Here is a 13,283-nt window from a genome sequence, read left to right on the forward strand (position 1 = left end):
CTCATTAATGTGGGTGGGCATCATCCAATCTACTGAGAGTTTGGCTGGAACAAAAAGGCAGAAAAAGGGCAAATTCTATCTTGCTTTTTGAGCTGAGAAACCCATTTTATCCAGCCTTCAGGCATCAGGGCTCTTGGTTTTCAAGTCTTTGGACTAGGACTGAATTATACCACTGGATTCCTTGGGTCTCCAGCTTACAAATGACAGATCCTAGGACTTCTTGGCCTCAATAATTGTGTGAGTCGATTCCTATAATAAACTCCCTCTTACATATTTACATATCCAACCTACTGGTTCTGCTTGTCTGGAGAACTCTAATACAAGTGGCTACCACGTGCTATGTCCTCAATTAATATCAGCTACTATAACTGCTATTAATAGAAGTATTATTAAATAGCCTTCTCTTTAATAAAAAATTATTATTTCCACTTCCACCCATTATGATGGTCACTATGGGAAAATAAAACAAGTAAAGGTTGGCAAGGATATGGAGAAACTGGAACCCTTCCACATTGTTGGTGTAAAGTAAAAGAGGTGCAACAGTAGAAGTGGTGCAAAAAGTGGAAAACAGTAAAGTGGTTCCTCAAGAAATGGAAAAAAAAGAACTACCATCTGATTCAGCAATTCTACTCCTGGGTATATGCCCCAAAGAACTGAAAGCAAGGTCTTGAGATGTTTACACAAACATGTTCACTAAAGTATTATTCACAACAACCAAGAGGTGAAAGCAGCCCAGATGTTCATTGACAGATGAAATGAATAAAGAAAATGGACAAGAGAATATCATTCAGCCTTAAAAACCAGAAAATTCTGACACATGCTGTAACATACATGATCCTTGAGGATGTCACGCCAAGTGAAAAAAGCTTGCCACAAAAGAGCAAATACTGAAGGAAAAAAAGAAAAAGAACCAATTCTGTATCTTTTCACTTATATGAGGCCCGGGCTCAAGCTCAGCGCCTTCAGTTGTGTCCGACTCTTTGTGACCCTGTGGACCGTAGCCGGCCAGGCTCCTCTGTCCGTGGGATTCTCCAGGCAAGAATACGGGAGTGGGTTGCCATGTACTTCTTCGGGGGATCTTCTTGACCCAGGGACTGAATGCGCGTCTTCTGCGTCTCCTGCATTGCAGACGGATTCTTTACTGCTGAGCCACTGGGGAAGCCCATATGAAGCCCCTAGAGAAGTTAAATTCAGTTCAGTTCAGTTCAGTTGAGTTGCTCAGTCGTGTCTGACTCTTTGCAACCCCATGGGCTGCAGCACGCCAGGCCTGCCTGTCCCTCACCAACTCCCAGAGCTTGCTCAAACTCATGTCCATCGAGTCAGTGATGCCATCCAACCCTCTTATCCTCTGTCGTCCCCTTCTCTTCCTGCCTCCAATCTTTCCCAGCATCAGGGTCTTTTCTAATGAGTCGATTCTTCTTATCGGGTGGCCAAATGGAGACGAAAAGTAGAATGGTGGTTTCCCGGGGCTGTGAGGAGGAGAAAAGGAAGAACTTTTGTTTAAGGGGTACAGAGTCTCAGTTTTGCAAAAGGAAGAGTTCTGTGGATGGATGATGGTGATGGTAGCGTAACAATATGAGTATTCTTAGTCCCACTGAATTGTGCACTTAAAGATAGTTAACATGGTAAATTTATATGTATTTCATCATGATTTTTTAAGATTTAAAAATCTGAGGAGAGGGAAATGGCAACCCATCCCCGTACTCTCGCCTGGGAAATCCCATGGACAGAGGGACCTGGCGGGCTACAGTCCATGGGGTCGCACCCATGATGGGGTGGAGGAAGACGGGTTGATAGCAACAAACAGGTAGAACTAAAAAATTTTTTTTGAGAAAAATTCCTATCATTCCAAGATGGGAGGTTTTCTAGGCCTGGAAAATGGTATCATACCAGGCGGCAGGAGAAGGAAAGAAAAGGAGAGGGACAGTAGGGACAAGAGGTGCTTTGGTGGAAATGAACAGGCTGCCCCAGCTGACAGGTGGATCACGCCGGACGGGTTCACATGCACAAGCACCCCTGGAGCTAATTCCACGGCTCAGTAGCTTCACAAAGCACAGCTAAGGTTATGACCCGCATCTCGATAACTACAGCTTCCAGAGCCAGGACCTGCCCATGAAGCTGGTATTCAAAACTTATAAATCAATCCACAGCAGAAGAGGTCACTGGTGCTGACTTAGTAATTAAATTACAAGGTGATTATTAGTCTGCTCAGGCAAAAAGATGACATCTGAATCCGAGAACTCAAAGTAGCCGCGGACTAAAACTCCTCCCCCCCCAAAAAAGAAAAAAACTGTAACTAAATTAATGCCATTTTCTACCAATTATAGATGCCCTCCAGTGACCACAAGGTCGTCATGGCAACATGCCCACTGAAAGGGTATGTTTGATAAGGCCTGAACTCAAGGATAGCAGGAACGGAGTGTTGTGAATCTTATCTCTACATCAGATGAAAACTGTTTTCTGGGATGGGGGCCAGAAGCACTGTCACCCGTCTGTTCCTGTCTCTTCTGCCAGCTTATCCAAGGTTCCAGGCCGGTGGACCACCTCTTTAGGTGGTCTTTAGGGAGAAGGGCAGCCCCAACATCTCCCCCCACTTTCCCTTCTCCTGGGATGGTCTCCCTTTTGGTGTCAACTGACATCTTTCCTTATTTTTCTGAAAATCTCCCCTGCCTCTTCCTCCAGGCAGGCCTCCATGACCAACTGACAGCTCAGTGGTCTCTAGACCAGAATGAATTCCATTGTTAGCTCTGCACATCTCAGACTGTACAGAAATTCATCAGGAAAAAAAAAAAAATATGGCAGAGCCCTTGTTTTGGTTTAAGATGGCACAAAATAAATTCAAGGACTCCTTGAACTTAACTACCCTTTATTCAAGTACCAAACCTGATCAAAACCAGTCAATGCTGTGAATGATATTTATACCATCAGAGCAGTCCAGAAAAGTTGCTGAAAGAGCAAAATATTGTCAATCAGCTCTGATGTTGAATGTACCAGATGAGCTGCTATTTAAAGAAAGTGTGGTTACTCCTTTTGTAAAAGGGGTAATCATCTCATAAAATATCTTTTGTGTAAACTCCTATTTTCATATACAAGGTGAATTTTAGAATTTAAAAAGCTGTCTCAAGTCCTTTCTGGAAAGAGTGGAGTATAAACAAATTTGATGTTCAATACCGTCAACACGGAAAAACAAGAGGGATGTGGGTATGTGTATCTGCCCATGGGTAGAGGAGGGACACCACATCAGCCCCTAGAGCACGCGGTCTCTTCTTTATCCTCTAGGTTCCGCTGAACTGGCAGTTCTTGTTCAGTCGCTAAGTCGTGTCCAGCTCTCTGAGACCCCAAGGACTGCAGAACTAGCAGAGATTGCACTGAAAGTGTTGATGTGGGTTACTGGGACCTCAGCTCAGGCCAGACTGGACTCACTGGGCCTAGGACTGCGGTACGGTCCACTATGTCTGAATTATCACTCAGAAACAAACTCTAACCTCACTCTCCTGGGTCACAGAATAAAGTCCAAATTGCTAAGATTTTCATCTGAGATCCCACCCAGCCTACCCCCAGTATAACAACAAAAACAACAATCAAAAGAGAAAAGTTAACCTCCATTGAGCACTTACGATGTGCTTGATACATGTGAGCCCCTTTAATCCTTGTGACAACTTACCAAGGAAGGCACGATTACTTTTCCGATTTAGAGAGGACGGAGAGCTCAACGTGCTTAAGGTGCCCACGGCTGTCACCCGGCTATAAAAGATGACAGCGAGATTCACATTCTGGTCTGTGTACATCGTGAGTCCAGGCTCCAACCAGCTCCACAGCACTGCCTTTCTGGACTTACTGCGTCCTTCTTCCTTTTGCTAGTTCCCACTTATAAACTCCTGCCATCCACCCATGGGACAGCCACCTTCTTATCCCCTTCCCATGCAAATCACGCTCAGGCCTCAGAGCCTGTCTTGGGTCCCACTTCTCCTATCAAACTTTCCCCTCTCCCCAGCTCTCAAGATTCCCTTTTTCTGGACAATAACCTGCCTATGTTGCACATCCTGCATGTTTCAGGTTTCAGTCTTATGCTTAAGATGTGTCTGTCTTTTCTTCTGAACTTAGGTCCTGTAAGCCTAGTTGTTTGCGCATTTTTGTGTGTACTTATCACTCCGCTATGTAGGAGACAAAGCAGATGTGGGTTTAATCCCTGGGTCAGGAAGATCCTCTGGAAGAGGAAAGGGCAACCCATTTCAGTATTCTCACCTGGAAAATTCCATGGACAGAGGAGCCTGGTGGGCTACAGTCCATAGGATCTCAAAGAGTCGGACACATCTGAGTGACTAAGCCGGCATGTATGCTATAGAATATCACTCACGATATCTAACTTAGAGCTAACGCATCGTATGTACCTTAGTAAACACTAGAGTAAAAAAAAGAAGTCATTTAGATGATTTATCCAGTAGTGTCTCTACAGACTTTTTAATGATACAGAAACGTGTGTTTTTAATTTTATTAATGGGTTTAGCTGGATGAATAATGTATAAGTAATGCTATCTCAGCCACTATATGTAATAAATCACTGGTTTAAAACACAATAAAATAAAAACTTCCAGGGTAATAGATAAGTCAGAAAAGGAATGAAACAGTTGGATTTAGCTGACTGCCTTCTCATTATTTCCTGAAATCACTGTATTATTAACAAATTGGGAAACATGACAAATATTCCAAATCTAGGGTTTGGTACATGGGCCCCAGATGTGTGTGTCCCAAAATAAGCCACTGGGGTTCCAGAAGAAAATATATGATGTTTACTGATGGTCACCTTTATGTTAAACTTATGCAGCATTTGGGAACCTGAGAGTGAAGCTCTAAGAGTGGACCTTTCTTGGGATAACTAAACCTGCTGCTGATTAGTCACTTCAGTCCTGTCCGGCTCTGTGCGACCCTATGGACTGAAGCCTGCCAGGCTCCTCTGTCCATGGGATTCTCTAGGCAAGAACACTGGAGTGGGTTGCCATGCCCTCCTCCAGGGGATCTTCCTGATCCAGGGATCGAAGCCATGTCTCTTATGTCTCCTGCATCGGCAGGCGGGTTCTTTATTGCTGAGGCACCGGGAAAGCCGCTGGTTAACCAAACCTACAGCAAGAGAACAGGCTGGAGGGAAGCAGTTCTGAGGTGTTCTCGGTCACACATTTACGGAGTTTCTGAAGGGCAGCGGAGATTACTAGCAGGCACAGCATGACCTCCATGCAGACAAGTGAACTGTAGAAATTCATTACTATTCCATCATGAAGCCCCCATAAGAGTGATTAACCTGGACACAGAAGTGTTGACTTGAGATCCACAGAGCATTTTTTTACAGGAGGTCGAACCTGGATGGAGTAAATAAACCTCAGGGTGCTTCCTTTCTGTTGCCTCAGCATCACTGGATTGAAGAACTGTTGCTTCTTGTTTCCAGGTTCATTCCATTTCCCGTTACTCCTAACTTCATACTCGAAAGGACCGAGAATTTCAAGTGGAGTACACTGAAGTAGACTCAGTATCTTTGCATCATTTCTGTATTCAATTTTTAAAATTCTTTCATAACCCTATTGAGTGTTTTTTAACTGAATGAACGTGGCTTGAATGAACCACGCAGCTCCTATGGAAGTTACACACAAAAAGATGAGATTTGTTATCACACACAATCCAACTAATGTGGCCTTAAACAAAGTTACAGAGGAACTAAAGAAGTATGGAGTTACCACAATAGGAAAGTGTGTGAAGCAACTTATGACTCTTACTCTTTCGGACAAAGAAGGCATCCATGTTCTCAACTGGCATTTTGAAAATGGCACACAACCATCTTACCAGATTGTTGATGATTGTTTGTCTTGTGAAAATTAAGTTTTGTGAAGACCCTGGTTGTTGTATTGCTGTTCGTTGTATTGCAGGCCTTGGCAGAGTTCCAGGACTTGTCACCCTAGCAGTAACTGAAGGTGGAATGAAATATGAAGACGCAGTACAGTTCATAAGACAAAAGTGGCTAGGAGCCTTTAACAGCAAGCAGCTTCTGTATTTGGAGAAGTCTGGTCCTAAAATGCGGCTGCGCTTCAAAGACTCTAATGGTCACAGAAACAACTGTTGCATTTGATAAAGCCGGGTGTGTGATGCCATTGCTTGGAAGTGGAACCTGAGATGGGATGGACTTTGTCGCAGCTATTAGCCAGCACACTGGCTTGGTGACCAACTCTGATGAAGCTTCCATGCCATGTCATGCTACGCTAAGTTGCTTCTGTCGTATCCGACTGGCTCCTCCGTCCATGGGATTCTCTAGGCAAGAAAACTGGAGTGGGTTGCAGTGCCCTCCACTAAGGCATCTTCTCGACCCAGGGATCAAACCCACGTCTCTTACATTTCCTGCATTCAAAGGCAGCTACTTTATGACTAGCACAACCTGGGGAGCCCGAAGCTTCCCCAAGAGTGTTGAAAAGCAGTTTTACCAGGCCGTGAGCCTGGCAGAATTGCAACCTCTGTTCAAGTAAATATGTTCAACTCACTTGGATACGAGCAAAGAATTCATGCTGATCAGTAATTAAAATATGCTTATAATTTGTACCAATTGACCTTTCCTGAAAACATGCAGTATTGAGTCATGTCTTTAAATATGTTTCCATGCCAGAATCTAATCAACATGTAAGAAATTTAGAAAGACTAGGTGACAAAATACTCAGCACGATACTTGTAAAGTTCGAGTATCACATATTAACAAATTCCAGGAACCATGAACACTTTGGACCTTATGTGGTTTATTCCTCTCATCATTTCAAAGATAGAACGTATGGCCTCTGAGGTTGTTTGCTCACAATATGTTTATATCTCCCACATTCATACCAGTATACATCAGATCTGCTCCCGTTTTAAATTAACAAAGACTTATAATGAGTATTTAATATCTTCCTATATTAAAGCACCTCATTTTGTGTTGCTGTAGAAGACCTCTAATTTGAAAATCTATATTGTACAGAAGCACATGTCTTTAACGTTTCCAGACCAAGAAAAAAAGAAAAAGCCTACAGTTAATTCTAATGTTTGCACTTTGGGTTGCAACTTACAAGGCAGGCCTGAAAAAAGAATGGGAGGGGCCTGTTAAGTATTTTTAGTAAAATGTTGCCTTTGTCTTGTGCAGGACATGGAGAATATGTGCTTTAATTTAGTAAATATTTTTTTAAAAGGTAGAAATACTAAAACTATCAAAATATCTGAAATTCTTGTAACTTTTTTTCATACTTATCTGAAGTTGTTTACCAGCTTGGTTTTGTTTGAAATGTTTCCAACCTCTCTTGCAAAAAAAAAAAATCATTAGTGGGTTTCTGCTAATGAATTGGGAGAAGGCAATGGCACCTCACTCCAGTACTCTTGCCTGGAAAATCCCATGGACAGAGGAGCCTGGTAGGCTGCAGTCCATGGGGTCACTAAGAGTCAGACATGACAGAGTGACTTCACTTTCACCTTTCACTTTCATGCATTGGAGAAGGAAATGGCAACCCACTCCAGTGTTTTTGCCTGGAGAATCCCAGGGACGGGCGAGCCTGGTGGTCTGCTGTCTATGGGGTCGCATAGAGTCGGACAAGACTGAAGTGAGTTAGCAGCAGCAGCAGCAGCTAATGAATTGAGCAGACATTCAATATTTTATATACCTTTTGAGTTGTATAACTTAGTATTTGGATACTTGACAATTTGTTTTATTATGTAATTGATAAAATGGTGATGTGTAGCAACATTAGCTCAATCATGTATTTATATTGTCTGGGAACATGTGGTCATAGTTCTATGGGAGAAATAATTTGTCAATGTTCACCAGTTTGTAAGAATCTAACACAAGAGCATAAACATTAAATAAATGATCAAAAGCATTTATGGTCAAAAACTTACACAAAAAATAAGCCTCCCTAAGAAAAAAGCACTTTTGAATCATAAATTTATAAAAATTTAAAAATTATTTTAAAATGTTTATTTCATCTTTAGACCATCATTTAAAATGTCTATTTTTATGTCAATTATATCTTAATAAAATTGGAAGGAAAAAGTCTATTTTGGAAAATATAATAGGCAAAATGGAATTCACCAGGCAAGAATACTTGAATGGGTAGCCCTTCCCTTCTCCAGGGCATCATCCTGACTCAGGGATTGGACCCAGGTCTCCTGCATTGCAGGTGGATTCTTTATATAGTCTGAGCCATCAAGGAAGCCAGAGAAATAGAGAGGCAAATCAAAAACTTTTTTTGACTGATGAGGGGTACAAACAATGATCATTCTTCTACAGCATAGAATCATTTGGGGCAGATAAAGACAAACAAATGCACACACACCTAGCAAGTCTAAGCACCCCGTTAAAAATGCACCAGTGCGGAAAAAGGATGTTTCCTGCAGCTAGAGGAGAGGTGCTCGCTGAGGACTTGGAGAAGGTGGATGCTGATGCTTGGAGATGAGGGGGCGCAGTTAGGCTCCCTGACTCAGGTCCACAGCCTTGTGTGGACCACCCTCTGTTTGCTGGCTGTGTGGCCCTGGGCAAGTTCTGCCACCCCTCCTAGTCTAGTTCCTTCCACTGTAAAAGTTGCAATGTAGTCTATGTGAAAAAAAAGCACAGAAAGTGTTTTGGTTGTCGCCTGGCAAATAGTAATTGCTTGATTAATATATTATCTATTTTTCTTGGAAAAGGGGATTTAGTGACTGTGGAAGGTTCAAGGCCAAGTTATTTTGCAGACATTTCAGAATAATATTTAGGAGACAGGGATTATCAATTAGTTGAAGAGGGAGACATCTAGGATAGAAAAAGGAAGAGCCTCTTCGGGAGGGGAAATTCCCCTTTACGTGGATCATGACGGCTGTAAGTTTCTCTGCACTTCTTTTTCAGGCTGTTTCAGATGTGGGTCTCTGGATTACAAAAATCAGAAAGCCACTCAGCCTAACACAAAGTAAGGGAATTACTCTAAGGATAGAGAAATATCAGGAACCAAAGAGAGGTATAATAGATCACTTTGGGATAGAGAATCAGAGTTAGGAAGTGAGGCTACTCCACGCATGTCTCTGCCTCCCTTCCCCACTTCGATCTGGCCTCCTCTGCCTACTCCTCCCAACCCGCCCCACTAAGACCACAGCCTCACACAGGCTGCACCACCCCCCCCAACCCAACCCATTAGCTGACTGAGCAGAATCACCAATGTGCAGAGGTCTCTCAGCCTCTCCCTGCAGATTCCTACAAAAGGGAATCTGATTGGTTCAGTTCCTCTGCTGGAGCCAGGGCCACTTAAGTCCAGGCCCAGACAATGGTCTGGAATCCCTTGGATCAAGTGTACACCCCTGGTCCAATGAGCCTGGCCACCCCTCCCGGGATGAGGGTAGCACGTTTTTTCTAGAGTGTAACCTGACGCATAATGAAACATGTCTCTTGCAGACATGTGGGGGGGGGTGTGTATCTTTTTGCCCCAAGTCATCATCAAGGACAAGGCCATTCATGGATGAGGCTCTCATGCCACAGGCCTGTGAGGTCTGACCTTAAACGTTAAAGAAATCGAGGAATGCTTGACCATTCATGGGCTGCACTTACTGTCCTCAAATCTTGTGAGACAAGATCTGCTTGTGTTCTGTTCCCTCCTGGATTTCAGGGCTTTGTTACATGAGTATCACAAGTTCTTCCTGTTCTGCTGGATTAAAACAGCTTGAAATTCATGCTTGTGGCTACCTAACTTTCTGTTTCTTTTGCCGGTTGGACTATAAACTTCTTGAAGAGAGAACTTCAGGACTGGAAATAATCACAGACCCTCCCATTTTACAGGTGTGGAAACTGAGGCCCAGAGAGAGCTGTCACACAGCAGGACAGAGGCAGGTGGGATCTGGAACCTAGTTTCACACATGAGTTCCTCACTGTACCTTGCAATGTCTTAGACATAGCCTACACTCAATCAATATTTGTTGGTTCATTTCTTATTTGACTTTTGCTTCTCTCAAGTGCATAATTCTCTGTTGGGTTATCCCTTCCTCCACCAACAACTTCAGGCCTACAGGATCACTTTTCATCTGCCTTTCAGGTGTGGTCTTCGCAGTTGTGAAGTGGAAGCTGAGATGAGGCAGGGGTGAAATTTAACCTGAATCTATCAAGCCGTTATCTCTCCAGGCCAGCACCACAGTAACAGAACGAAGACACTGGACTGATAACTTCCTTCCCTCTGTGGGGTCACTGGCTACCAAACTGATGCATGATGAACCCACTCTATAGCTTCCAGACAAAGACACGACTTCCGCAGTGCATCCCAGGCCAATGCTACAAAGCCCGGATTTAGGTCATTGCTGACCTCTTCTCAATGGGAAGATATATGTGGATCCAGTCTCACTTTCCTCTTAGAAGTCTTCTCTGACCATCCCAGACTGCTAGGAATGCTTTGTTCACTTAACAGCACCCTCACACAGGATAGTACCTCATCAGTTCTATTATCTCATGGGTGCTAGCCTAGTGTCCTCAGCTCCTGAAGGCAAGCCATTTCCAGGCCATTTCTCTTGCCCTGCACTCTGGTGGGCTCCCACCAGGCCTTTAGTACACGCACTGGCTGTTGGAGGAAAGGCTGGCTGGAGTCAGAAAAGGATATAGGAAGAAAAGAGAATTATTTCATTTTGCTCATATCTTTTCTTTCTTTTTCTTTAAGTTTTTTTTTTTTTTTTTATTTTTGGTCTCACCACCCAGCTTGTGGGATCTTAGTTCCCTGACCAGAGATTGAACCTGGCTTATAGCAGTGAAACCATTGAGTCCTAAGCAATGGACTGCCAAGAAATTCCCTCCTTTTGCTAGTATCTTAGGGAAGTATTTATTAGGAAAAGCAATTACTTAAGACAGAGAGAAATAATCTAGCTTTTGATTTCTAGGCTATGTGGTGACAAGGCAGGTGAAGGCAACTCTTACTAACTCAAATCTGCCACAATTAACCAATTCCTATGCCAGTTCATTGACTCTGCATCCGGCAGCCTCTCTGACCCAAGCTTGCAAGTAGGGCATAGATCAACGTCAGGGAAGGAAGGACGCCATGTGAGGGACTAATTAAGGCCACAATTTTCAGAATGAGTGACCCACAGAGTCTGCCTCTCAGAGACTCCCATTCCAACCTGAAGTCCCCATCAGCAAAGGCCGATTCAGAAAACTAGATAAAAAGACAAAGAAGTCATAGTTGGAGGAGAGAATGCCAAGAGGGTCTTATCATCCATTGGTGAAGGTGTATTAGTTGAGGTAAAGCAGAGGCAGGCTCTAGAATACAGAAGCAGTAGGTAAGTGTTACTGGGTGGAAAAAAGGACTGTGGGAGCTCAGGGATACCATCCAGAGAAGGGGCCTTGCGTTCAGGGTAAGGCAGGTCAGGAGAGCTGAGCCCTTGGGAGGTGACGACTAAAGCTGAGTGAGGGTTCCTTGAAGACACAACCCTAACCTATTTCACACAGGAACATGAGTCGCCTGAAGAAATTCTCCCTGCGGCACCTGCTCTGCTGGCCTAACTGCAGGGAAAACAAAAAACGACAAAAAACTCACGGGTCATTCTCCTGGCCCAGAAAGACCCTGGGACAGGGAAAGGAATCGGCCATCATCACGGAGAGCTGCTGTGAGGCGGAGCCAGGGTAAATGCATTGTCACCTCGGGTTCTTGTAAGGCCAAACAAGGGTGCTGAATAAGCTGCCTAAGGTCATTCGTTTGGAGGTTAAGTAAACAGCCCAAGATCCCAGATCCAGGAAATGTCATGCCTGGAATTCAGGCTGAGGGGTCAGGCTGACTGAGGAGTCTATGCTGTCAGCACTGGGCCTCTCACTGCAGGCGCAGCCTCCAAACGGCTGGCCTAAGCACTCTCCATGGGTGTTTTGCATTCTGCACATCGTTCAGCCTCTCCTCACCTCTGGGGGTGTGATTTACAGCACAGGCAAAACCAAGACCCAGACAATTCCATTCTTCTGCCTTTGCAAGTAGCAGGCCTATCACACAATGTGCAAAACACCGCTGACAACAAAAGGTGGGTAAAGGGGAATTTGCTGAGGGGATAGACTCTGGTACTATCGGTGCATATTTTGTAAACCCGGGTAATCGTGCAGATGTTAAAGCGCAAAAATAACTGCTGAGCCAATGAGGCATAAATGCTAAGAGGGACAAAGCAGCAGGAAGAGTCAGGTGTACTTAAACATGCTCCTTCACCGCAGGGATTGGGCCTGGCGTGGCTTCTGATACCCACTCTACCTCTTATGAATGCCTGACTATGGGCCCGCTGCCTTTCTCTAGAAGGGAGGGGATGACCCACCTCCATGCACTTTGGTTCAAGAGTCAAAAGAGCCAGACGTGGCTGCAGATGCTGCTTTGCTTTCCTCTGATGGCTTGGCGCATACCAGGAAGACATGCTCTCTGCTTTCAAAGAACTCCCACTCCTCCTTTAAGGCTCATTGCAAGCCCCACCCCTGGTGAAAAGCCATCCCAGGCTTCTTCTGTCCTCTAGACCCACCCTTCATCCCTGACTCCCCTTTTGGAGTCTCCCTTTTGCTCTGCCAAATCGCTAGGACTTTCAGAATTTGCTCTTTTATCTCTGTCTGGAGCCTTTGGACCCTGTAGCCTTGTCAGAGGTCAATTCTTTCTTTTGCCTTTGTTAACATTTTTTAGTAATTCGTACCTAAAATACTACCTCCTCCAAGGAAGCCTTCCTTGATCCTCTCCTACTCCCATCCATGCTCCATCCTGGTTGGCTGCTCCTCCTGAGGGTTCCATAGCACTTTAGCCTATACCTATGTTAAGTGTGGACTTAGCCCCTATACCTTCACTGACTGCAGTCCTTATGCTAGACTTTGAACTCCTTGAGGGTCTCACCTGTCTTGGCATCCCCAGACCTGTCCTGTCTGTGAAAAGTGCTCATCAAATGTAACATGAATTTATAAACGATTTTCTTCAGCAATTATATCATGTCACACAGCTCCTTCCATGAGTTGATAACCCCTTTCCATGAGTTTAAGGGAGTTCATAGCCCCTTTGCTTGGAGGGTGTACAGCATCATATATTTCTCCAGAAGGCTTCTCTGTGCTAAGCCCAGTGCCCAGCACCTAACAGGTACTTGGAAGACACTGGTGATTTGGTAAAGTGATTACTGAATTACCCATTGCGCTGAATTCTCCTGTCCACCAAGTCCCCTGCCTTAGCCCTTAGCATGGCCAATGGAAAATTAATTGGTTGCAAAGTGCATATCTAATTACAACATCCCGCCCCTGCCACTGAGATGTTCAAATGTTAATTATAACATATGCATCTCAG

The 13,283-nt window shown here is 44.2% G+C and overlaps 1 pseudogene; it reads left to right on the forward strand.

The window, feature by feature from the left end:
* The first annotated feature begins 5,604 nt into the window (after positions 1 to 5,604).
* Positions 5,605 to 6,115, forward strand: LOC122684795 (annotated as a pseudogene).
* The last annotated feature ends 7,168 nt before the right edge of the window (positions 6,116 to 13,283 follow it).

Source organism: Cervus elaphus, chromosome 27, assembly GCF_910594005.1.
Source record: "Cervus elaphus chromosome 27, mCerEla1.1, whole genome shotgun sequence".
NCBI classification, from domain to species: Eukaryota; Metazoa; Chordata; class Mammalia; order Artiodactyla; family Cervidae; genus Cervus; species Cervus elaphus.